Below are 26,536 nucleotides of genomic sequence, written 5' to 3'. Positions count from 1 at the left end.
TCAAGGCTTTCATTTCTCATCAAAGGACTACCTTTTTTGTTTATCCTACGGTGACGGGTATTTATTGTTCTTACCTTTTCCTTTATTCTTTCTTCCACATTGTTGTTGAGACTTTCCTTTATCAGATGAAACAAAATTTATCTTGGAATAAGAAGTCGCAGGAGGATGGGATTGCGGGTTTTGAGGAGGTGTGGTAGGAGAAATACCAGATAGTTTACTTGTCGACTGTGAATTGGCAAAACCAATAATTCCATCAGCGACATGAGATTCTATACTAGGTGGAGGAGGAACAATATTAGAAGCTATCATATTTTTTGATATCTTATCATAGAATGTGCCTTATTGGGTCACGACTCCACCTTTAGCCACACCTTATGTTATAGGGGCTAACAAAGATTTGGTAAACCATTCCGCTAAGAATTTATTAGGAACATGAGTGTTGACTAACCGATGACGATGTCTCCACTCATGAATCTGATCTGAGATGTGAGTGGAATCTGATTGTTTGAAGTTGGTCAAGAGTTATGTTCTAGTTTTGTATTTGATGGGCAACTGGAAATGTGTGAAGAAGGTGGTGGCTAAAGTGTTGAAATCATGAATCAAAGCTCTAGGTAATTCAATATACCATTTAGTTTTGATACCTTTAAGCATTCTTTGGAAAAGACAAAGTCGAATAGAATCATTGTTAAGGGAGTTCAAAGAACACCATAGATGATACGTCATAACGTGCATCAACATTTTTTCTCCTGGATTCCCATTGAATTTTGGGATATCAAAAGGAAATTTAGTGGGAATAATCGTCCACCATGGTGAATGAGAAATGGGATCATTAGTGAGCTGAGTTAAGTCTAGAAATTTGAGAGTGACCAAAAAAGGCAACTGTCAATTAAAGTCCAGAGGAGGATGGCCTAGATATGAAGGAATAGATTGAGAAACATGCACTAGTATCCCTGGATAATGAGGGTTCTGATGATAAGGAACCTTGGTACCTAGATAAGGGGGATTGTGATAACCATTATACAAGTGACCTTGCTGTCCAGCCCTAGGATGATGATAAATCTGCTAGAATGGTTGGGTTTGGATTTGTTGGCCTTGAAAAGGTGCCTGAGGAATACCTTGATATGGTCCATATTATTGCCATGAGGGTTTGCATTGTCCCATCCTAAGATGGTTTCGATTGGGACTGCTCCATATTATGAATAATGTAACCTATCGAAACTTGAGAAGTACCATTTCCAAGCGGTTCAGAATGTAAGGTAACTTGTACAGGCTGGGTAAGCCGAACGTGGTAAGTGCCAGGTACCAATGGAAAAGGTTGTGATGGAATGAAAACCTGTAAAGGTTTTCTCACATGTATTTGAGCTTGTTGGGGTACTGATGGTTGGATAGGAATTTGAGACAGAGATGGTGCAGGTTGAGGATTCACCAATTGGTCCCAAAATGAAGCAGGTTGAATGGGAAAAGTAGGTTTCCAAACACTGGTAGCCATTCTGGGATGAAAAGTACGATAATAAGGTTGATTACCAATTTGAGGTATCCCAACAACAGGTTCTCCCCCTGCCATGGAGGCAACTGCGATCTAGATGGAGGGTAATCTTATATTTATGATTGGAAATTACTGAGAGGGGGGGGTGAATCAGTGATTTAAAATTCTTTGTTTTTTCTCAACTTAATCTTATTCTTATGCAGTTAATGATTTACGTTTGTTCTCAATAGCTATTGAATTCCTTTTGTCCATTTCAAGGAGGGAGGTTTGAAAATTTGTTTACCAAGAATTCAAAGCATTCACACAACACGCAAGAATTGAACACTTGAAGACACAAAATATAAATTGAAACCTTGAAGGGAGAAAATCATGAACTTTAGGTTGAAAGTGATGTAAAGGCAAGTTGCTACTCCTTTTTACATCAGAATTTTGTAGGCTCCAACCTACAAGAGGCTCCTACCTCAAAGGAAGCTCCAACTCCCACAAGTTTTTTGCAGGATACAACCCACAGGAGGCTCCTACCTCAACAGGCTACAACCTATTCTTTTTCAAGCTGCAACATAGAAAATAACATAAATTTCTCAAGTCACAAATGCTGGTTACCTCATATACAATTATGTTGTCAACTTTTCTACTGAACTGCTTCTTCTTTTCACTCTTCTTCTCTTCTGCTACTGCTCATCCATTCTTTGATGCAGACTCCTTCCACTCAAAAAGAAGATCATCATTTTTTCGTTCCACATTGTATATCTTATCAGCAAGTCCTTTTGGATGTTTGTATTCTTTGGAGGAATATGAAATGAAGCATAGTCTTTTGGACTTCCAAAACGGCTCACAAGTTTTTCTTTTCATTTTCAGTTTTGAAAATTAATTTGTAACATAAAATAACGCGGAAGTAAAAGCTAATTCAATAATAATTACAAGAGACAAACCAAATTTGGATTATCTACATTTTCTGTTCAAACAAATATATGTATTTCATCTTTTGTCTCAATGCTTAGCCTTCACATTGATTAACATAGTCTTTGCACTTCACATCACTTTCAATCTTTTATATTCAACATTCAACATTTATGTACACTTTCCATTCAACATAAATTATCACCAATGTGCTTAGTGACATCAATAAAATTTATCGACATTAATCAATCAACTTAACTTGACATCAATGCCAATATTGCCAGCAATCTCCCCCTTTAGCATTGATGGCAACTCATTTGTCCTACTCCTTCTGTCCTGAAAGACATTTCTCATTGTTTCGCATAACCTGTAGTTATTTCTCATTGTTTCCCATAACCTCTACTTACCTCCCCCTTTGACATCAATGGCAAGGGGTTATAAATCTCTTGTAGCCTGTAAAAGAGTCAGTGTAGTTTTCATCATTGCTTTAATTCTTTAAACCTGCAATGTATTGTTCTGCATCATTAAATGAATGCTACTCCAGATGGCTTATTAGAGTTCCTCTATATTGTTGGGTTGTATTATATTCTTTCCACGTAGTTAACAGGGGGTTTGAGGGGCACCCGTAACCCCACTTTACGGGGTCCGGGGCAGCACCCCGGAAAAGTTTTGGTTTTGGACCCTATGTTAGGTTGGGCAGACCCACCTATGGTTTTGTGCATGATTTTCGCACATGTTTTTTGGACGCGATGGTTTTCGGTCCATGGTATTGGATGCTTCGGCATGTATAAATATGTATTATAACATTGAAATGAACAATAATGAAAAATCAAGCTGGTAGTCCTGGTTTTGGGATCCAGGGGAAAATCTCTGTGTATATGTGTTTTATGTGTTTTGCTCTCGCATTATTTATTTTCTGTGTTTTAGAATTCGTATGCAGGTAATTTCTTTATGGGGTTAAAACCTACATTTGGTATCAGAGCAATTTTGGCTTCAAGGGGACGCCTTTTTGCTGAGGGGTTTCGCTCGGGCCTGTGGTAGACCTCGTTCAGTGGGAGATTTGCGAGATCCATTCTGGTGGTGAAAGAAGATGGCGAGCAGTGGAAAGATAGAGATCAAGAAATTTAATGGTCAGAGTTTTGAGTTGTGGAAACTCAAGATGGAGGATCTATTGGTGGCTAAAGATCAGTGGATTGCGGTAGATCTGGGTACTAAACCAACGAGAATGTCTGATGAAGAATGGAAGAAGTTGGATCAGAAGGAAAAGAGCACAATACGGTTGTGTGTTTCAGATTCAGTATTGTTGAATGTATCAGGGGAAGCTACAACAAAGGCTTTGTGGGACAAGTTAGGGACTTTGTACCAATCTAAGTCTCTGGTGAATAAACTGTTCCTGCGGAAAAAGCTGTATAACCTGAGGATGAAAGATGGAGACTCGGTGACATAGCGTTTGAACACATTTAATACTGTGGTAAGTTAGTTAGCATCTGTTGATATTAAAATTTTAGATGAATATAAGTGCATCAGTTTGTTGTTTTTTCTACCAGATTCGTGGGGTAGTCTGGTTATTGCAATAGGTAGCAATGCAACTGCCTTGCAATTTGATGAAATAGTCTCAGCCTTGCTGACGAAGGAGATGAGACGGAAAAATATGGAGAGCCAAAATGGTGATGCCTTGTCTGTATGAGGACGGTCCTAGAACAGAAACAAAAATAAGTCATCGAGTGGGAGATTTAAATTTAGAGGGAGATCTAAATCTCCAAGAAAACCTGTAAAGGTGGTGTGCTAGAAATGCGGAAAGGAAGGCCACTTCAAAAGGGACTGTAAATCTAAAGCTCCTGACAAAGGAAAGGGATCTGGTGAGGCTCCTTCTGCAGAGGCGAAAACCACCTCAGATGAAGGTGGGGATGTGTACTTGGCTTCTTCAAGTACACACGTAGCTCAGGAGGCATGGTTGATTGACTCAAGTGCATCCTTACACTTCACTCCCCATAGAGAGTGGTTCTGTGAGTATGAGAAATATGATGGTGATGATGTCATCTTGGGGGATGACAGGAAGGCTAGAATCATTGGTCGTGGAAAAGTAAAGTTGAAGCTGCAAGGTGAGAGGGTTAGAACACTTCCGGGTATTCTGCATATTCATGCATTAGCCAAAAATCTGATTTCTATTAGTAAGCTGGAGGATGCAGGGGTAAAAACAATGTTTGAGAAGGATGCCTGCAAGATGGTTCGAGGAGCACTGGTATTGATGCGGGGAGTTCGGATTGGAACTTTGTACAAGCTGCAAGATAGCACTGTTGTTGATGGGTGCAACAGTTCCGTGGTTCCTGAAAGTGGAGCAAAAAATCTAGTGGTCTTTGGAGAAAAGACCATGTTGTGGCATCAAAGGCTTGGAAATATTGGAGAGAAGGGCCTTCGAATACTTCATGGTAAAGGTATGAGTAATAGCTCTCTGGATTTTGATTTCTATGAAAATTGTGTATATGGGAAGCAGAATCGGGTGAGTTTCCCCTCTAGCAGTAAGAGGGCAAAACATATATTAGAACTTGTGCACAGTGATGTGTTTGAACCTGTGAAGGTTCCATCACTGGGTAATTCTATGTATTATGTATCATTTATAGATGACTTCTCAAGGAATACATGGATATATTTCCTTAAGAAGAAATCTAAAGCCTTTGACAGGTTTAAAGAATTTAAGGCTCTCGTGGAAAATTAGATAGAGAAGAAGATAAAGGTGCTGAGGACAGATAATGGTGGAGAGTTTTGCAGCAAGGAATTTGAAGAATTCTGTAAGAAGTGTGGTATAGCACGATAGAAGACTACTCCATATACACCTCAGCAAAATGGAGTTGCAGAAGGAATGAATAAGACATTGATGGAAAGGGCAAGAAGCATGCTTAGTGGTGCTAGGTTAGGACAAGAATTTTGGGTAGAGGCGGTGGATACTGCAGGTTACCTGGTTAACAGGTCACCTTCATCAGCGTTCGAGGATAAGACTCCACAAGAGGTATGGATTGGTAAGAAACCCTCTCTTTCACATCTGAGGGTATTTGGATGTGATGCATGTGTACATGTTCCAAAGGAGAAAAGAACCAAGTTGGATAGCAAATCTGAAAAGTGCATCTTTATTGGGTATAGGGATGGTTTAAAGGGTTATAAGATTTGGAACCCAGTAACAAGGAAGGTTGTGTACAGCTAAGATGTGGTGTTCAGAGAGGTGAAAGATGTTATTAAACATGAAGTCCAACCAAAGGAACTTGAGAAGATAGAGTTTGAGCTAAAGGAGGAAGAATCAGATTCTACAGTAGAGGAGGGATCAGAAGATGAAGAGCCACAAACTCCAGCTATGAGAAGATCAGTTCGAGAAAGAAGGCAGCTAGAAAGGTATAGTCCATCTGCTTTCTGTTCAAATTTTTCTTTATCTATTACTGATGATGATCCTAGAACTGTGAAGGAAGTAGTGGATTTAGAGGATGAAAAACTCTAGAATGAGGCCATGGTTAATGAAATGGCATCTTTGCACAAAAGTGAGGCTTGGGATTTGGTGGAGTTGCTGGCTGGAAGGAAACCCATTGGCATCAAATGGGTGTTCAAAAAGAAAACAAATGCAGAAGGAAAAGTGGAGAAATACAAAGCTCGGTTGGTAGCAAAAGGTTATTCCCAGGTGCAGGGAATTGATTTTGGTGATATTTTTTCTCCTGTTGCCAAGGTAACTTCTATTAGATTACTTTTATCTGTTGCCGCTACTTTTGATTTTGAGGTAGAAAAGATGGATGTGAAGAAAACATTTCTTCACGAGGATCTGGAAGAAGATATCTACATGAAGCAACCTGAAGGCTTTATGGTGAAGGGTAAGAAAGAACTGGTATGTAAGTTAAATAAGTCTCTATATGGGTTAAAACAGTCACCAAGGATGTGGTATCAGAAATTTGATACATTTATACGGGGACTTGGCTTCACCAGAAGCAAAGCAGATCACTGTATGTATTTTAAATTAATTGGTGACCGTGTTATTTATCTGGTCTTGTATGTGGAAGATATGTTGTTGGTTGGAAATGACAAAGAAGTTATCCAGGATTTGAAGACCCATTTTCCTCCAAATTCAACATGAAAGATCTTGGTGCTGCAAACTATATTTTGGGCATGGAAATTAAAAGAGATCAAGCAAAGAGGAAGCTCTGGTTAAACCAGAGGAAGTATGTCGAGACAATATTGCAGAGGTTTAATATGCAGGATAGTAAACTGGTGAAGGTTCCTATTCTTGTAGGTGTGAGGTTATCTGCTGAACAGTGTCCCAAGACACAAGAAGAGGAAGAGGACATGTCCCATGTTCCATATGCAAGTGTAGTCGGTAATCTGATGTATGCAATGGTCTGTACTAGACCAGACATTGCACATGTAGTGGGAGCATTGAGAAGGTTTATGTCAAAACCAGGGAAGGAGCACTGGACAGTGAAGCGGGTTTTCAGGTATTTGCGTGGCACTAGTGATTATGGTTTGTGCTACCAAGGAAGACCAGGATTATACAGAGTGTTGGATATTAATGGCTTTGTTGATTGAGACTGGGTTGGAGATCTAAATCAGAGAAGATCTACAAGTGGGTATGTGTTTAACCTATTTGGAGGTGCAGTCAGTTGGATGAGTAAGAAACAATCTGTAGTGGCACTGTCAACCACAGAGGCAGAATACATGGCAGCCACTCATGCAAGCAAGGAAGCAGTTTGGTTGCAGAGATTGTGTTCAAGTGTGGGGTTAGTACAAGAAGTTATAAGGATAGACTATGACAACCAAAGTACAATTTTCTTGGCAAAGAACCCCGCATATCATTTAAAGACAAAGAACATTGGTGTTTAGTATCACTTTGTGAGGGATATGATAAAAGACAAAAAGGCATTGCTGGTAAAGGTGGACACTTTGAAGAATACTGTAGATGCATTGACAAAATTTGTGAGCTCTGAGAAGTTCTCTTGGTGTAGAGAGACAATGGGCATTTCAGGGCTGGAAAAATGACTAAGCTCTGTTGTGGCCCCTTGTGGAAAGAAAACAACAAGTGGGAGTCTGTTGGGTTGTGTTATATTCTTTCCACGTAGTTAACAGGGGGTTTGAGGGGCAGCCATAACCCTACTTTATGGGGTCCGGGGCAGCGCCCCCAGAAAAGTTTTGGTTTTGAACCCTATGTTAGGTTGGGTGGACCCACCTATGGTTTTGTGCATGATTTTCGCACATGTTTTTTGGACACGATGGTTTTCGGTCCATGATATTGGACGCGATGGTTTTCGGTCCATGGTATTGGACGCTTCGACATGTATAAATATGTATTATAACATTGAAAGGAACAATAATGAAAAATCAATCTGGTAGTCCCGGTTTTGGGATCCAAGGGAAAATCTTTGTGTATATGTGTTTTATGTGTTCTGCTCTCGCATTATTTATTTTCTGTGTTTTAGAATTCGTATACAGGTAATTTCTGTACGGGGTTAAAACCTACATATATTGAATGAATTTTGCTTCAAAGCAAACACTGATCTATATGACATATAAACATTGTAAGAGCAGTGAAAACTATTATTGTGAGAACACTCTGAAAGGAAGAATACTTTTGAGAGAACACTTTGTAAGGAAAACATGGTATGTATGAGAACTGTATAATGTTTTAACCTAATAATTTATATTTTCTTCCAGTCTTGAGTACGAACAGAAAGGCTTCAACACCCCTAAACAGTCTTCTTGAATGTGTGTTTAAGATGTTGGCTTGTAGAAACTTCAAAAGCTCTGGTTCCTAAGACAATAGATCTATTTTCAAGTGTGTTTTAAACAACGTCCTTAACTTGAGCAATAGTATAATCATTATGTCCTTTTATTAAAAATGTACATGAGTGGAAAAAAAAATACTTTACTTCCGCTAGGACATGCTCATATGCAAGTCGAACCCCTCCATGAACATTAGGAGTCATATCATCAACATAATTGATAGTTTCTCACCATGTTAAAACCAATCTCTCGACCCTTACTTCAACAACTTTTCGTCGCTGCTAAGATAGTTTGAAACAAAATTTTTCCATCTCCTTTCCGAATCTAGTTGGCGAAGATGGCTTTCTTAGTTTTGTATGTGCTTCAAACCTCTTTTTTGATTTTAGGAATTTGAGATAGCTTTAGTAACCACTGAACCTCAACAATAACCTGATACCTAATAATACCTTATTCACTCAAAATAGGTCTCAACTCCTTAAATTTGCTTGCATATTGTCCGTCTAGAGGTGATATCGTCATCAACTCAGACAACTCAAGGTCCCTAGAGTCTTTAAGAAGCCAGGTGTTTTTCTCTAACGAATTCTTTGTTTCTTCCTTATCTGCTACAAGCCCTTTTGGCATTGACAAGCTTCCTGAACCACAACGAATGCCTGCATACAAAGCCATCTCTTTCCGTCCTTCAGAGCCTTTTCTGATTGCGAAGCCTCAAGATATTGAACGTGGGTTTATAACAGATGGAAGTTTATTGCAAGCGACAAAGGGTTGGAAATGAGGAGATTCAACCCATGAGGATAGTTTACAAGGATCCAATGACCATGAAAAATATACAGACTGATCCATACAAATTTGATATTGCTCAGAATGCAATTTTACAGAGCATATACAAGGCTTAATAATGACATGAATGTCTAGATTGAAAAATCCATAGAATGTAGGGAAATAAATCAGAACAACATAAGAATAGAATGTGATGTTTCTAAATCCCAAATGTAAAATTAAGATAATAGTCAAAACTATACAGAAGGGTTTGAGCGAGTGATGAGTGCCAGTATTGCAGCAAGAATGTTGCAACTCCTGGGGCTACCAACTTTACTTCATCAACCCGGGGTTCATACAAACTTGAGGTGACTGTATACACAAATAGATGTAATGGTCTACTCTTGTCACTATTCAACCGGGGTGACAGACCACTAGGGTTTCTCAAACTAGTCTTATATTGATTAGAAGAAGTCTGGCTACCAATTGGAGAAGGGAAAATTATCCTAAAAAGATATGTTGCCCATTTTAAAGAATGAAAGAATGAATTTGAAGATGCTTTTAAAGTAACATGAAATCCTCTATCTACTCATTGACACATTTTGCTTGCAAAAGAACCCTATCTTAACCCTATTTAGAACATGTGATGATTCAAACTACTAAGCATGGAGTCTCATCTATGGAATATCAACTACTACATGCATGTGCTAATTAAGAAATAAAAGAACTCTTTTTCTTTATCTTTTCGTTTTATGAATGTAAATGATAATCATCACTTGTTCTTTTGTAGGGGAGACAGGTATGGAGGAAGAGGGTTAGAATGGTCTTGATGGAATGGAGGTCAAGTAGAGGCCTAATCCTAGATTCAGTGATGATCTGTCTCAATTTGGGCTCAAAATGGGCTGCTATAGGATTTCCTACAAGAAAACTACAAGATGCCCTAATTATGCTACAAGATCCCCTGTATTACTACAGGAACACGCTGAAAGCTTAGGAAGTGGCTTAGAAGGTGGAATGAAGCTTGGGAAAGACCGTAGATAACGGGAGAATAAGGCATGAAGGTGGTGAACACTACCTAGATCTCAAGCAAATATTTCAAGATGGTTGGATTTGTTCAATGGAAATGGAAATTTTTTCTTATGAAACAAGAATTTGGATTGAGATTTTAGTGGATTTTGGTGACATGGGTGGATAAGGTTTGGATGAGGAAAACGAGATGAGGTCTCCCTGCAATGTAGAAGCTCTTGCACAAACACACATTCTTGTCTGCATCTATACACAAATGCAACTATACATGGGAAAGATTTATTAAATGGAAGAAAACATAGCTATTACCATCTAATCGCTAAGTGCATGAGTGGAAGTGCTTTGAAACCAATACATACTTAAGAGATTAAAAATGACAATTGCAACTCATCCTAAGAGACTTAAAGACAAAGGCCTACTCATCAAGAAACCCTAGTTTATGCAGCAAAGCAAGAACTCTGTTTTTGGACTGTATGAAAGTGTCCCTCAAGTCATGATCCCAAAAGAGAGAGATGAGGTGAAAACCACTATCACCATATTTTCTGAAATGCCTTCGTCACTATGATACCATTGTTCTAACTATCCACAAATGGAAGCAAACTAATTAATCATACCAATACTTGCAAATTAACAACACCAAAAGCGGTTCGACGGCTAACTATGAATGTAATCTAAGCATACATATACAATAAGAGGAACCTATGCTGCTAGGGTTGGGCCCTAACCCAAGAGCTTCAACCCTGCGAATCAACTCAGTGTTGGATCAAGGGAATGCTTCTCATTTTCATTAAAATATCAAAAATACACAAGAGTGATCAGTCACAATGTTTCAACTCGAAAATGATTCTTGGCTACAATAAACAAAAATCGAATCCTAATGAGGCTCTATGCCTTCTTATTTATACAACTGAAGTTACCAACAACTTCTTTAAATTTAGGGAGGCTTGGCTCCGAATCTCGAGATCAACTAGTCTTCAACTATCACAGGCTTGGCTACCAATGATATTAATAGCTTAGGTGCTTGAAACTCCGAGCTGATGAGATTGATGGAGCAATATTCCAGTGAGTGAGGAGTTAAGGAGGGTGATCCCATCTCCTAAAATCCATCTTGGTTGTCTCCTTCGAGTTCCTACACTTTAATTAGCCAAAATTTGCTCCAAAACCTGCAATCAATTCACATTATACCACTAGACATGACATCTCATCTTTACCCTTCTTATTAAGAAAAATATAACAAAACATGTAAAGAATTATGAGAAAAGTTGATTACCCATTGATGAGCCTCATCACCCGGTGGGGAGGATTTCACTTGTAAGACAATGATATCACTTCCACGAAAAATGATATAATCCTAAACTTTGTCACTAGGAGGAATTTGTGGGCCATATTTCTTTCGTGCTTCTATCCCAATGGACCACACATCTTGTAAAGAAATGATAGAGTTTGGGTGTTGATGATGTAAAGAATGTCATCATAACGTATTTAGTTCTTTGATTTAAAGTTGATGAGACTGTCATTGTATGAATCTGTTGTTGTGCCGGTGGTAGAACCACAATTACCACTCCCACTACCGCTAATATTGCTCGGGTCCCCCATCTTCTACGCCATTTTCAGGTTGCAATTTTTGGTGCCAAGATGAACATCGAGGTATGAATCATCTCAATGTCTATCTCCTTCTAAGACAAGCCCCCTGTCTTCTGCTACATTCTTCTGCGTCGGTGTGTGCGTTGATGATATTATCGTGTGCACTGTTGATATTACCATGCAAGTTATGGAGGGGGTGGCAAACCAATACGATCAAGTAATGGTCCAGCAACAGAAATAGAAGTTGGTTGTAATTCTCAGTCCGATGGAAGAAGAGGGAAATAGATGATTCGATCCTCTGCTGCCCGATGTGATCGTCCAGTCGTTAATTCGGTCCCAAAAGCCTCCCGGGCGAGCTAAAGAATATCCCACCTGCGATTTCCTGATACCAATTGATACGTTAATAAATGTTTATGATGATTATGGAGTGTTATTCAACCATTGTGGAGCATTCCCTTATACTATGTGCAAATATTATTTTTTGTTGAATTCCAAAAATTCAACGGTGCAAAAAAATCACCGAGCGCTACATATGTGATATTCATAAACCATGTGTGATAATCATATGTATTCAGAATCATATGCGATAATCACATGTATTCAAAATCATATGCGATAATCACCGAGTGCTACATATGCGATAATCATATGTATTCATTGTAATATTCCATTGAGATAATTATTATCATGATTTCTTGTCATTGTATGACTATAATCTGATCCTGCAAAAACTTCTCAACGGAGGCGATATTCATGATCTTGCGAGTATAATGTATCGTTGTAAGGTAGGAGCTAGAGGTAACGTTCATGATATTTCCATTGTAACGTATAACACATGAGCTGGAGGTAACGCGTGAGGTAATGCCAGATGAACCTACCATGACTTGTGCAGAAGGGTAACAATGCTTGACAGATAAAATACAGATGCCCCTTACATGTAATCCATTGATATTTACACTGTCCATCAGTTATGAATTCTAATCATTCAATCAATATCGCATCTTCCTTGTTGTCATACTATGTATGGGACTGTTAACACTTATTATCAGGTTTTCTGACTCCTAACATTTCTGCTCCATTCAAATCTCCATATCCATAATTACACACAATCGTTATTCTTCCTTTTCCTTGCGTTAGATTTCTTGCAGCTATTTATATCTTACCATTGTACGTAGAATTCGTTCTGAGTGATCAATTCTATTTTGATTCCCATTTCCTTCTTTGAGATGCTTTCTTACAATGCAAGTTTTCTTGAATATTTTTTTTAATGTATGCGATTTATCAGTGCTAGTGATGTCCCCCTCTTTTTATTTTTCCTCAATAACATGCAGTAATAGCCTTTTGTTCAACATTTTGTTGTTCTGCAAATTTTCTTAGTTAGTTTGTTGTTTTGAATGCCCAAAAATTACATCTTAGTGATCGTAGAAAATAGATTTGGCAGTACATTGGTTTTGAATACCTGTCTATTTGCCCACTATGAGATATATGTGAATTATTTTCTACATCTTGAATCGATATGAAGAATGTTCTATTTGAATTTGAATAATATGGTTTAGAATAGCTATAAGCTTTTGATGTATTGATTTTTCATTCGAATCCTCATGAGATGGTGGATCCCCATATGATCTTCATCTTCGACTACGTTGTTGGTGTTTTTCAAGAGGTTTCTTTTATTGAGGGTACATAAACTTTAACTCTTCTTGCATCCAAATATTTGTGTTCACAATAACGGAGCCGAAGGATTTAGAGAAACCCTAGTGATGCATTGAATTGGTACAATATTTGATTAGTTGTTGGAATAGAAGTCTTCACATGGAGATTTCCAATAATACGGTTCTAATGTAGATTTGATGATTCTTCATGATGAATGCATCTATAAACCAAACATAAACATATATAGAGTCTGCTCCTCCGCTTGATGGAAATACCTTTGCTTTTTCTTCCATGTTTATATTTGGATGGCTCTTAGGTTTTCATACATCAGATGTTTAACAAGGATCATCATAATGTACATTGATGCATTCAGAAAATGAAGAATTTTGAGAAAAATTTGATGATGCAATTATACAATAAGTTATGCTTAACTTCCAACATGATTTGAATAGATATGCAATTGTCTTAGCAGTACTAGTACTGTGTCTACTTGTAGAAATTTATTTACATGTTTATGCATTGGATATATACATGTGGAAAAAACAATCATTGAAGAAAGGACTTTTGAATGGTGAACCTGATTGATGTTGTTAGCTCTTGGATAATGTGACTTGATTTCCCACTTTGATGATGATTTTCTTCTTGCTATTTCTTTAAATGATTCAAATTAATGACATGATCAAAAGCTTTGTTTTCCTCTTCATTAATCCTTCTTTCTCCTATAATCCTCCCCTTAGATGGTGCTCAATTTCATATAATCTGCAGTTTTTAGGTTCTCCTTTTGAAGTCACATTAGTGAAGAGAGTCTATAGGTACTATCCCTAGCTTGTTTCTTAGCCGCTTGTTCTCTGAAAAAGTGATACTTTATAGGGATATGTGTAGTCTTTGAATGGAGCACATGATTTTTTGAAATTCTTATTGCACTTGTATTGTCTCACTTAATAGATATAGGTTCATTAAAAGCTACCTTCATGTCATGTAGTGTTTGTTTCATCCACAACACTTGTGTGCAATAGGATGCAACTACTATGTATTGAATTTCTACAGTAGATAGAGAAACTTATGTTTTTTTTCTTAGCCATGCCACTGATGACTCTCCTAAGTAGAATGCACCACCGCTTGTAATTGTTCTGTCATTTACGCAACTCACCCAATCCGCATCTGCGTATGTTGTCAAAGTAAATTCCTTACCTTTTGGATACCATAGACCATATCCTGTAGTCCCTTTCAAGTACCTGAATATTCTTTTTGTTTCTAAGGAATGGCTTTGTTTGGGTGTTGATTGATACCTTGCTACTAATCCGATTGCCAACATTATATCAGGTCAAGAAGTTGTCAGGTATAACAGAATTCCTATAATAGATCTATATAGATTTGGATCCACATCAGGTGATTTATCATCTGCACATAGCTGACATCCCGTAGTCATGGGGACTGAGACAGGTTTACAATCTTCCATATGGAATATTCTTAGCATATCTCTTAATATTTTTCTTGAGAAATGAATATGCATCCAGGGTATTGTAAGATTTGGAGCCCTAGGTAGAAGGTAAGTTCTAGAATCATAGATATTTCGAACTTGGTCTTCATCTCTTCACCAAACCATTCTACTAGATGATGTTTATTGTTGTCAAACATAATATCATCCACATACGCAACTATAATTAGTAACTCATCTCCATTAGCCTTTATGTATATATTAATATCATCTCCTCCTCTCTTGAACCCCTGTTTTTGAAGGTACTTGTCTAGTCTAGAGTACCACGCCTGTGGTGGGTTCTTAAGACCATATAGTGCTTTCTTTAACCTACAAGCATAATTAGACTTATCTATCAATGTGAAACCTTCAATTCATTCCATATAAACTTCTTCCTTAGGATCACTATTTAGGAAAGCAGACTTCATGTCCATTTGATACACCTTGAAATCATTGTAGCATGCAAGGGCCAAAAACATCTTGATTACCTCCAATCTCGCGGTTGGTGCAAAGGTCTTCATAATAAAGTGCTTCTACTTATGAGTAACCCTCACACACGAGTCCGCCTTTGTTTCTAACAACTTGACCCTATTCATTCATCTTATTTTTGAATACCCATTTTGTGCCAATGATATTCTTTTTGACAGGTCTTGGTGTTAGTTCCCAAGTCTCATTCTTCTCAATTTGGTCTAAATCCTTGTTCATATCATCTATCCAACTTTTGTCTTTACTTGCCTCTTCAACTTTCTTTGGCTCTATCAGTGGCAACATGGCTATATGAACTTGCTCAGATTTTTCTACCAGTTTCCTCCTTGTTTGTACTCCTTCACTTTTATCTCCAATAATTTAATTTTCAGGGTGATTCTTTTGAGTGTATCTTGAAGGTCCTTTTGTATGAGTCTCAATATCTTCTAATTCTTCATATTGTACTTCACTCTCCTTACTGATATGATGATGATGATCTCGAAGATTGATAAAACTTGTTCTCTTATTCTTATTTGGTAGCTCTTCATCAACCTTTACATCTATGCATTCCACAACCTTATGTAGTCTTTTATTATAACACCTATATCCCTTACTTTTTGACGAATATCCAAAAAATATTCCTTCATTAGATTGAGCATAAAAATTTCCTAGCTTTTCATCATTATTTTTGATATAGCATATACTTCCAAATACTTTAAATTTTTTTATTGTTTTTGGTTTCCCGTGCCATAGTTCATATGGTGTTTTATCACAATTTGGTCTAAGATGTGCCTTATTGAGAATATGTATTGTTGTATGCACCGCTTCTGCCTAATAGGTTTGAGCAATGTTTCTTTCTTGCATCATGGCTCTAGCTATTTGCTGAGAAAACCTGTTTTGTCTCTTTGCGACTCCATTCTGTTGTGGTGTGTCTGCAATAGTATATTATCCCAAATTAATTACATAGGTCTGCAAAATCATATGATGTAAATTCACCTTCTTTGTCTGACCTTATCCACTTTATCTTGCACCTTGTTTGATTTATTGTCAATGCCTTAAATGTTTTAAATTTTTCAAATGCTTTTGACTTATTTTTTAGAAATACCACCCATGTCAATCTTGAATAGTCATCGATTACCAGCATGAAATATTATTCTCCTCCTAGTGCTTTTGTTCTGGAAGGCCTACATAGATCCATATGAACTAGCTACAAGGGCTTACTGCTTGATAGTTTATCTTTGACTTTGAATGGTGTTCGTGTTTGTTTTACCATTTGACATGACTTGCCAAAAGTGTTTTGAGGCTTTTTTATTGTTGGTAGATATTTGACTACTTCTTCTTTCGATGATGTGATCAAATTTGAGATACCCCAATCTCCTATGCCATAGTCATGATTCATCTTGTTTGCTGATGTAGCATTCCTCATTCTCCTCTTTCGAGATGTATACAATATTCTTAGTTCGAACTCCTTTATCCAAAACCTTACCTGTAGATGTTGACCCAATTTCACATTCTTGAGATCTAAAAAGAACATCACAACCTTTGTCACACATCTAACTTACACTCAACAAGTTATGTTTTAGACCATCTACAAACAGTACGTCTTGAGCCTTTCCTCTTCTATTATTCAGACTGACTGTCCTCTTTCCTCTAATTCTTCATGCTTCATCATTACCGAATGCAACATTTCCAGTTCTATTTTCATTCAGGAAAAAAAAACTTGCATTTATCTCCTGTCATATGTCAAGAGCAGCCACTGTCCACATACCATTTATTATTTTGATCTCGAGCGCACAAAACTAGGTCACACTTGTGAGGTTTCTTTTCTTCTATCTTCTTTCTCCATTGCATGCATCCAATTGTTTTATACATATTTTTAGATGTTAATATATTTTATTTAAGCTGAAATTCATATGACTTATGCCCAAAGTTGTGATAATAGAAACATTCAGTGATATCAAGGAGAGGAGAAAATGCATTTGTCTAGATTCATATTTGTTTTAACGTTTGTGAATCCATTCTTTCTCATCTTAAAATTTCCAAAATCAACTCTTCTGACATAAGCTCTGCAATTTATAGCTTTATGTCCAAAATTTGTACAACAGTAACAATATCCATAAAACAAATATCCGTACATGGTAGTGGATGTTGTTTGAGAATATAACCATATTGACATTCGATAACACTGTCCCATGAAGAAGTGAGGTTTCTGATAGATTTTTGTTTGATTTTCCATTTCTTTTGCCTTCTATACTTTACCGACAATATTCCTTTGCATTTGTTTACTTGATGTTGAAGTGTTACTCAAATGTTTGTTCTTAGATTGATGTGAGTTTTCATTCTATCCCCTAACAACTTTTACAAAGGTGATTGTCCTTTTATCCTCTGCCTTAGATTTACTAGATTCTTCTACATAACTTAACCCTACCTTTATGAGTGGAGACCTCTGAGAATTCAATATCACATCCAGTTTTTGAGATCCTTTATCTATTGATTATTTATGTTTATTTCAGTTTGAACCTTCTCTAGCTTTTTCTTTAGACATACCACCACTTCCTCCAATCTTTCACACTCTTAGTTTTTCTCTTTTATCTTTTTCATTAAAATGTCTTACGTCTTCTTTTATTCTTCAAGTTCAACTTTCAACCTGATAGTGTCTTCTGAATTTGATTCTTCCTTTACGTATTTTAATAGGATCTCTTTCTGCTTTCTATTCTTTATTTTAAGCCCTTCTATTTCATCTAGGGCGCTTATTAACTCCCCCTCAAGGTCTACCTCAGCTTCCTCTTCTTCTTTTTATTCTTGGCAATCCTTTTCAAGTTCTTCGAAGGCCATCAGTATAAATTCACTCGTTCCATATTCACTAGAGGATTCATTAAAACTTTCAGATCCACTACTATCTTCTTAAGCATAGAAAATTTTCTTTGGATTTGTCTCTCTTTCTGCATTTTATTAGATCTGTTCTTCTCTTTCCCTTTAAGTTGATTTTCCTCTTTCTTAAAAGGGAATTTTGATGCATACTGTCCCACTCTTCCACAATTAAAACACTTAAATGGAAGTTTTCCTTTATACTTACACGTGCCTTTCTTCAACCTTCTGACGAATTTTGCTTCTTCTTCATCAGAAACTGAGCATGATCGTTCCTTTTCTTCTATGGGGTTGTCTACCTTAAAAGTTACCTCTTTATTGGTTTCCTTACCTTTTGCAAATCTCATCTCATATGTTGTCAAAGAGCCACATAGTTGATCTGTTAGGCCCCTATACTAATAGTGTAACCCCTTATTGTTATTAGTATAACCCACTTATTATATTGATGTACCCATGTAGTGCCCATATTGTTACTATTGTACCCCATAGAAGCCCACTATTGTTATTATTGTGGCTTTATATTATTATTGTTAGGTCGGCTAGATTATATTATGACTCCTTAGACTCCTATATATAGAAAGGAGGTTTTGTCATTTGAATCATCCAAGAATTGTTCATTTATGTAATGTAAAGGAGGTTTACCCCTCGAAGAGGCTGAATTCTAAGGCGTTGATCTCTCTTTTCTATCTTTTCTTGAGCTGGTTTCATAACATTTGGTATCAGAGCTTTGGATTCTAGGGTTTCGCTGCTCCAAACAAGTCATCGTGGCATTTTCACTATAACTTGTTTTCTATGACGTTTCAGAAGTCGCAAAAAAAACCCATTTGAGAAGAATGGACGCTGAACCTTGGGTCCGAATTTCAGAGATTTTTACGCGATATGTTCGGAGATATGATCTAAGGAAATTGGTATTTTTTCAGACTCCTGAATTACACGCAAAACAGGTGACCTGGGGAAAATCGTCATAACTTTCTTTCTGAGGATTGGATTGAAATTTCGTAAGAAGGTCATCTTGGGAGATTGTGCATAACTCTTCCTTGGAGAATCCAAATTGGATCAAACTGGTGGCATTGGAAAGAGGACACAGAAGGCTACTACAAGTCAGAAGTTCAGAACTTAAAGATCTAAAAGTACAAAGTTACAGTTGTTTCAAGATCAAGCTCCTAAAATCAAGAAAAAACAAGATGAGGAAGTTTGATGGCAAGGATCCGGTAAATTGGATACTTCAGATGGAGCAATATTTTGATCTACATGGTGTACAACTATTACAAAATGTATGTATTGCATCTTCATATTTAGAACCAGATCAATTTTTATGGTATGAAGGGCTTTGTTCTCGTAAACAACTTGTTACGTGGTCAATTTTCACGGAGGAAATGATAGCACATTATGAGGATACAAAGAGAAACACCTTCTTTAGAGCAACACCACAACAATTGGAAAGAGTAAAAGCACTTTGTGACATACTGGAAAGCAAAATTATGGAAACTAGGAATTATACCCCTCAAAACTATAAAGATAAAAGTGTTGTTTCTCCTAGCCTTCCACAACCTACAAGGGTTACACCACAACAATTGGAAGAAAAAAGAGAAAAAGGGATTTGTTACAATTGTGATAACAAATGCAATAAAAGTCATAAGTGTGCTGAGAAAAAATTATTTTACATAGAATATGAAGAGGAGGAAGAAAAGGATCATGAAACATCAAAGGAAGAAGATATATGCCAGGACCCCACCCCAGAGAAAGAAGAAATGAATAAGATGACATCTTGTAAAGCATTGGCAAGAATTACCACTCCTCAAGCTCTCAAGATAAAAGGACATATCAAGAAGAAAAAGGTGCAAGAAGTGAAGGATCACATCGAGAAAGAAGAAATGAATCCAACCATATCTTGTAATTCATTGTTCGAAATTACCACTCCTCAAACTATCAAGATAGAAGGACATATCAAGAAGAAAAATGTTCAAGAAGTGAAAGATCACATTAAGCATCAAGAAATGAATCCTACCATATCTTGTAAAGGATTGGAAGAAATTACCACTCCTCAAACTCTAGAAATAGAAGGACATATGAAGAAGAAAAAGGTTGAGGCAGTGAAAGATCACATCGAGCATCAACAACAAGTTCTCCAACTTTTAAAGGATAACGTCGCTTCGGTGCAAAATCAAACAAAACAACAGGTAGATCAACATTGTAGTGAAAAATGTTTTGATGTAGGTGATTGGGTATTTTTACTGCTACATCTCAATCAAGCTATTTATGAGAAGGAAATGTTGGAAATACTACATGCACTTAAAAAATGGCAACCTTACCGAATGGGAAGACTCTTCAAGGATGAGGATGTGGAAGCATTGTTTTGTGCTATTTATATTATCCAACCAGATTGGATAAACGAAGCAAGGGAAGAATGGAAGAAGGATGAAGAAGTATGGCCACTTATTCAAAAGTTGCAAAAGATCCCAATTCAAACAATATTGCCAGAAATTGAAGAGGAAGGAAAAATCATATTAGAACCTGGAGCAGTCACAGAAACAAGAACTCGACAGCTACGAAATCGATCAATTTCAGAGTATCTCATCAAGTGGAAGAACTTACCTGCTGAAGATTCCACATGGGAGGACAAGAATTTTATACAGAAGCATCAAGAACTACTGAAGCGTTGAGGACAACGCTTTCTGAAGGAGAGGGGCATGTTAGGCCCCTATACTAATAGTGTAACCCCTTATTGTTATTAGTATAACCCACTTATTATATTGATGTACCCATGTAGTGCCCATATTGTTACTATTGTACCCCATAGAAGCCCACTATTGTTATTATTGTGGCTTTATATTATTATTGTTAGGTCGGCTAGATTATATTGTGACTCCTTAGACTCCTATATATAGAAAGGAGGTTTTGTCATTTGAATCATCCAAGAATTGTTCATTTATGTAATGTAAAGGAGGTTTCCCCCTCGAAGAGGCTGAATTCTAAGGCATTGATCTCTCTTTTCTATCTTTTCTTGAGCTGGTTTCATAACATGATCTTTGTTCAAAATCTCAAAGTTCGATGTTCCTTCTATAGTTGAAACCTTAGGATTGAATTTAGAAGCTAATGATCTTAGAATTTTCTGAACTATTACATTTTCGTTGATTGTTTCGCCCAGACCCAACATGATATTTACAACTTCATCAACTCTTAAAAAGAATTTAGTTATATCTTCATCTTCATTCATTTTTAACGTCTCAAACTGGGTTCTATACACTTGTAATTTGGCCATTTTCACGTTTTTATCTCCTTCGTGGATATTTTCTAATTTATCCGAAATATATTTAGGTATCTCACAATGCATTACTTTGATAAATTCAGACTCACATAGACCACTCAGAAGTGAATTCATAGCTTTTGCATTCGCTATAAAATTCAGATTGGCATATTTGTCACTAGTTCTTTCTTTTTGGTTCTTCATTCCCATCAACACAACAGATCAAACTTCTATTCCTAAAGACATTAAATATGTCTTCATTCTTACTTTCCAGAAGGCATAGTTTGTACAAATAAATAGAGAGGCCTTATTTGTTGAGCATCATTCTTGACTAGACATTTTACTGACTTATGACCTCTTTCTAGTTGTTAGATTGATACTGAAGGAACTTAGCTCTGATACCAATTGATATTTATTATTGGAAATTACTGAGAGGGGGTGGGGGTGAATCAGTAATTTAAAATTATTTTTTTTCCCAACTTAATATTCTTCTTATGTAGTTAATGATTTATGTTTTTGCTCAATAGTTATTTAATTCCTTTTGCAGATTTCAAGGGGAGAGGTTTTCATATTTGTTTACTAAGAATTCAAAACATTTACACAACATGCAAGAATTAAACACATGAAGACACCAGATATAAGTATAAACCCAAAAAGGAGAAAACCACGAACTTTGGGTTGAAGGTAATCAAATTTGGATTATCTACATTTTCTGTTCAAACAAGTATATGTATTTTAGCTTTTGTCTCAATGTTAACCCTTCACATTGATTAACATAGCCTTTGCACTTCATATCACTTTCAACCTTTTATATTCAACATTCAACATTTATGTACACTTTCCATTCAACATAAATGATCACCAATGTGCTTAGTGAGATCAATAACAGTTATTGATATTAATCAATCATCTTAACTTGACTTCAATGGCAATATTTCCGACATACCCAACATAAGAAGAGTTAGGTTGTTGAAGGTAGCCTTGCCCACTGACATAAGGGCCAACCATTTGCTCAATCGTGGGTGTAGATGGAGGAACATGAGTATATTGTGTGGAATTCATAAGAGAAGTACCAGATGTTATTTAATAATTAAATGACATGGGAGAGGTCCAAGGACTAGAAGACACACCAGAAAAGGTACTAGATAAATACTGATAACCAGGTGGGATGGATGAGCCACCATACATATGTGTTTTTGGTGATTTTGCAAACATAGGTGAGGAAGAAAAATTCGATGTCTCAACCATAGTGGCAGACATGGGTTGAGAGGTTGGATCAGTCCCAGTCATGGTGGACAATCACAATGAATATTGTCATAAGAGATCTGCGAGTAAGTCAAATGAATCAGGCAAAGGAGTTTTTGTCAGAGTCTGAAGAGGTGGAAAAGGATCAATATGATAAAAGTGGAGTCCTTCCCAATGAACAAGAGTAGAATGACGAGGCTCTTCTTGTGGGATATGTTCAATACTAACAAGTTCGTGTGGATGAGGTTCACCGTCGAGTCCAAGATATATAGGTTTTGTCTAAGACAGAGGAAGAGAGGAGGAAGGTCCTGAAGTAACAGGTGAAGATGGATGAGGCTCCTCAGGTTCAACAACCTCAAGAATCAAAGTTTCTGACTCATGAAGTTTAGGTTCAATAATCTCAGGAAACAAGGTTTCAGGGACTTCCATTTCGATTGTGTCATTGTCACCATCAAGAGTAGATGTAATCTCGAGCTCAGAACTCAATGGGATAGATGATTTTGGTGGATCAATATCAAGAGGAGGGCCACAAGTAGTTCCCTAAGTACCTGATTCGGTAGTTTACATCTTCATATGCTTCTAACAAAGGATAGGAGTAGTCTCTGGTGGAAGAGGAGGCTTATTTTTCATTCTAGACAAACAACGGGGTGGGGGATTTTGTTCTTCCACATTGGATAATGTTGGGATGGGGTCCCCTAGGTCAGGTTATGGGTTAAAACCCCAAGTTTGGATGTACATTTTGGTAAAAATATGTAAACTCTCCACAATTTGTGGGTGCGGAGCGCGTAGATAGTTAGAAGTCAAAAGGGGTTTCAGCCCCTTGGTTATGTAAATTCGAGTCAGTTTTGAGATCCACCCATGGTCCGTGGACCATTGGATTGTATGTAAAAAGCTATAAATAGGTGTGTCTTAGAAAGTCTAAGGCATATGCTTATGTCTACATCTAAGAAAAAGGGCAAGTAAGTAGGGTAGATAGAAGGGAAAAGGCTCTGCAGCTGAGTGTGAGAAGGCCTAGAGTAGAGTCTGCAACTGAGTGCACGGACCCCTGCAGCTGAGTGCGCAGGGCAATTTTGAGTCTATAACCTCATATTGAAGATCAATAAAGAAGATTGTTGAAGAGGTTCATGTGTTTATCTATATACTATTGTTATTTATGTTTGTGATATATGATGTGATGGAATAACGTCTTCATGAAATAATGATGTATTGATGCACGACTCTATTGGATAAGTCTTATTAACTGTACACAATGCATGTTAAGTACCTACGTGAATATTATAATACATTTTGTTATGTTTATTGAATACTTAAGTAGATATGTGTGAACTTAGATCTAGGGTTGTTTTATGGTGCGCTTAAGTAGATGATCTATCTCTTAAGGGTCCGCAAAAACCTATTGTAGACCTTCGCAAAGGTGTAGAGGCTGTTAAAGGAAGTTACAGAATCAAGCCCTCGGGGCTTATAGATCTACGTGAAGGCAGATCTAGGGAAATAAAAGACATCACACTAATCTCTAGATGCGGAAATTTGGTTCCAGCATCCCCCCATACTACTTTGGGTGAGACTTCAGCCTGCGTTACGCGGGTTGATGCCGAAAGGGCTAGTAGTGTATGGTTTTGTTTGGCACAATTAACTCTGAACCTCGGTTAGGACCCACTAAGTGAAAAAATGGTTCCATTGTCGGGACTGAAATCTACTTAAGTTGATGTGTGATGTTGAATCATTGGAATCCAACCAAGAAGGAAATTGAGAAGTGGTTGGATAGAAAGATTCATGAACTCGCGGTGCAGGAAAACAGGTATCCACGCATGTTAAAGGAGTAGTGGTTGGACAAATATTTTTACACATAAATACATGAATTTTTTTTTTGCACCTTCTCGATCGAAATATACAAGTGGATATTGAGTTGGTTGATGACTAAGGAAGGTGGAAGCTTGATGGTCCAATAGTATGGACTCGAGAGCTAGTGCGAAGTTTGGAAGCTTCTGAAGGCAAGATCGTGCACGTTGTTTACCACTGGCGCGATAGAATTATAGGAGGATTTGTTACAGAATTTGTGGTTGATACCTTAGTCAGCTACAACGAAGTAGAGCAACGCTTCTTCAAGCGACTGTGAGGTAAGTATATGAGATATTTGAATACCTGGATTAAGCTCCTCTTGTGTGAGAAATGGGTTATGTTGTTGCCTTGATGTTCAGATCTACGCAAATTGGATGGATCTTCAGAAATCGAGAAAAAGTAGGCCCTGAGTATAGCCCGTTGATTGGACCTCCTTTGAGCGACGATGAGGGAACGACAGAGACCTCACTGCAGAGTGCGGTCCAGCTGATAAGATAGGGTTTTTTGCAGATACATCATCCATCCACTACACCTCCACCCTGACCTCCATAGCATACACCTTCACCCACACCGCCGCCACCACCATCGTCGTTCAACATATCGAACTCAATAAAGCTGTCGATTTTTAGGGGTATAGGAAACGAAGATACATATTAGTTTTGGTTTGTTGCGAATGTTGTGTGGACCACACAACAGATCATTGATTGCAACATAAATAAGGTGCACTTAGTTACTTCTCTACAGGATCGCGCGCTGACATGGTATATTTATTACTGTGCCGATCATCCTCTAGCAATGCTAGTAGAGACTAAGAATGCTTTAAACAAGGAGTTTAGTAAGCCTAAGTCTAAATCACAGCCAGTGGTTGGATTTAAGGAAATCACGACGAGGGCTGGTGAGACACCTTGGGATTTGGATCAAAGGTTGAAATGTGTGATTCGTGAGGCTAATATGCAGCTCACAGATGGTCAGCACCGCGAGTGGTTTATAGCCTTTCTTCTGCCCCACCTGAGGATTTATTTGTCACAACAGAAGATAGGAGAACTCAGGCTGAAGCCCTGGAAATCACAATGAGATTGCACGAGATGCCTATTCAGGACGCGAATTTGGGAGTTCAACAAATTCACTCGCAATTGCAGAACCTCTGCTTGGAATTGTAGAGCTTGAAAAAGGAGGAGGTTAGGCCAGAGGTGCATGAGGAAGTATGGTGCCTCAAGTGTACCAGTCAAGGGCATGATAAATAGCACTGCCATGTCTTCACAAATTATATTACAGTGGGGGACCAATCCCCCTGAGGCAGGAAGCTCCAGCAAGAACAAGTGTGGGGCCGCGCTATGGTGCGCTATTTGTCAGGTGGCTAGAAAACATGTAACAAATAATTGTCATTTGCCGCAAAATTTCATTCAGATGCCACAACAGTTGTTCTGTGATTTCTAAAAATAAGTGGGCCACGATGAGCGCCATTGTTGCAGCTACAAATTGATGATGGAAAGAACGCCCACCTACGGAATGCAAGCAGAAACTCGGCCTTCAGACTAGGGCGTAGAAGGAGCGCGTGGTGGTTATCAAGGAAGAGGACGGGACTGAGGAGGAGGAAGACCTGGTAGAGGTCATAGTCAGGTTATTTTCTATAATTGTGGGACACCAGGGAATTATGCATGGGAGTGTCAGAATCAGACACACCTATCTTGTCAATACTGTAGCCAGTTTGACCACACTATAGAAGAATACCCTGTGTGAATAGCTAAGATGCAGGAGAAGAAGGTGCAGCCTCAAAAACCTACGCAGAACTTACAAATGATGAGAGTTGAGCCCGGTAAGGAAGATCCGAATGTGAATATCGTGTTGAGAAACGGAGTAACAACTAGGGATGATAAGGGAAAAAAGCCTGAAGAGGACGGATGGGTCCGCAAGGCCCGAGCGCGTGAAGGAAACATTTATGGAAGCCAAGAAAAGCTTCCCTGAGGCATATATCTCAGGAAGCCAGAGCAAAGTACCATAAACTAGCGCGCCTACAAAGGTTGACCCCTCTGTACTTACCACGTTCTTGGAAACCTCCATGAAACTTTTGCGTGATAGCAAGGTTGTGAAGGGTTTAAAGGGAGTGATAAACAAGTGTGCTGGTATGGAAAATGCTCCTGATGGACATCGCGTAGTCAAAAAGATTGGCAAACATAAGGCAAGTACAGGGCGCGAAATGAGGCTCACCACGCAGATAGGAGATTATGAGATGGACCAG

Source organism: Pinus tabuliformis, chromosome 1_1 (genome assembly GCF_031772625.1).
Source record: "Pinus tabuliformis cultivar Carrire ecotype Pingquan chromosome 1_1, CPIR1, whole genome shotgun sequence".
Lineage (NCBI taxonomy): Eukaryota > Viridiplantae > Streptophyta > Pinopsida > Pinales > Pinaceae > Pinus > Pinus tabuliformis.
The sequence above is the reverse complement of the archived record's forward strand: the minus strand, read 5'-3'. Positions refer to the sequence as shown.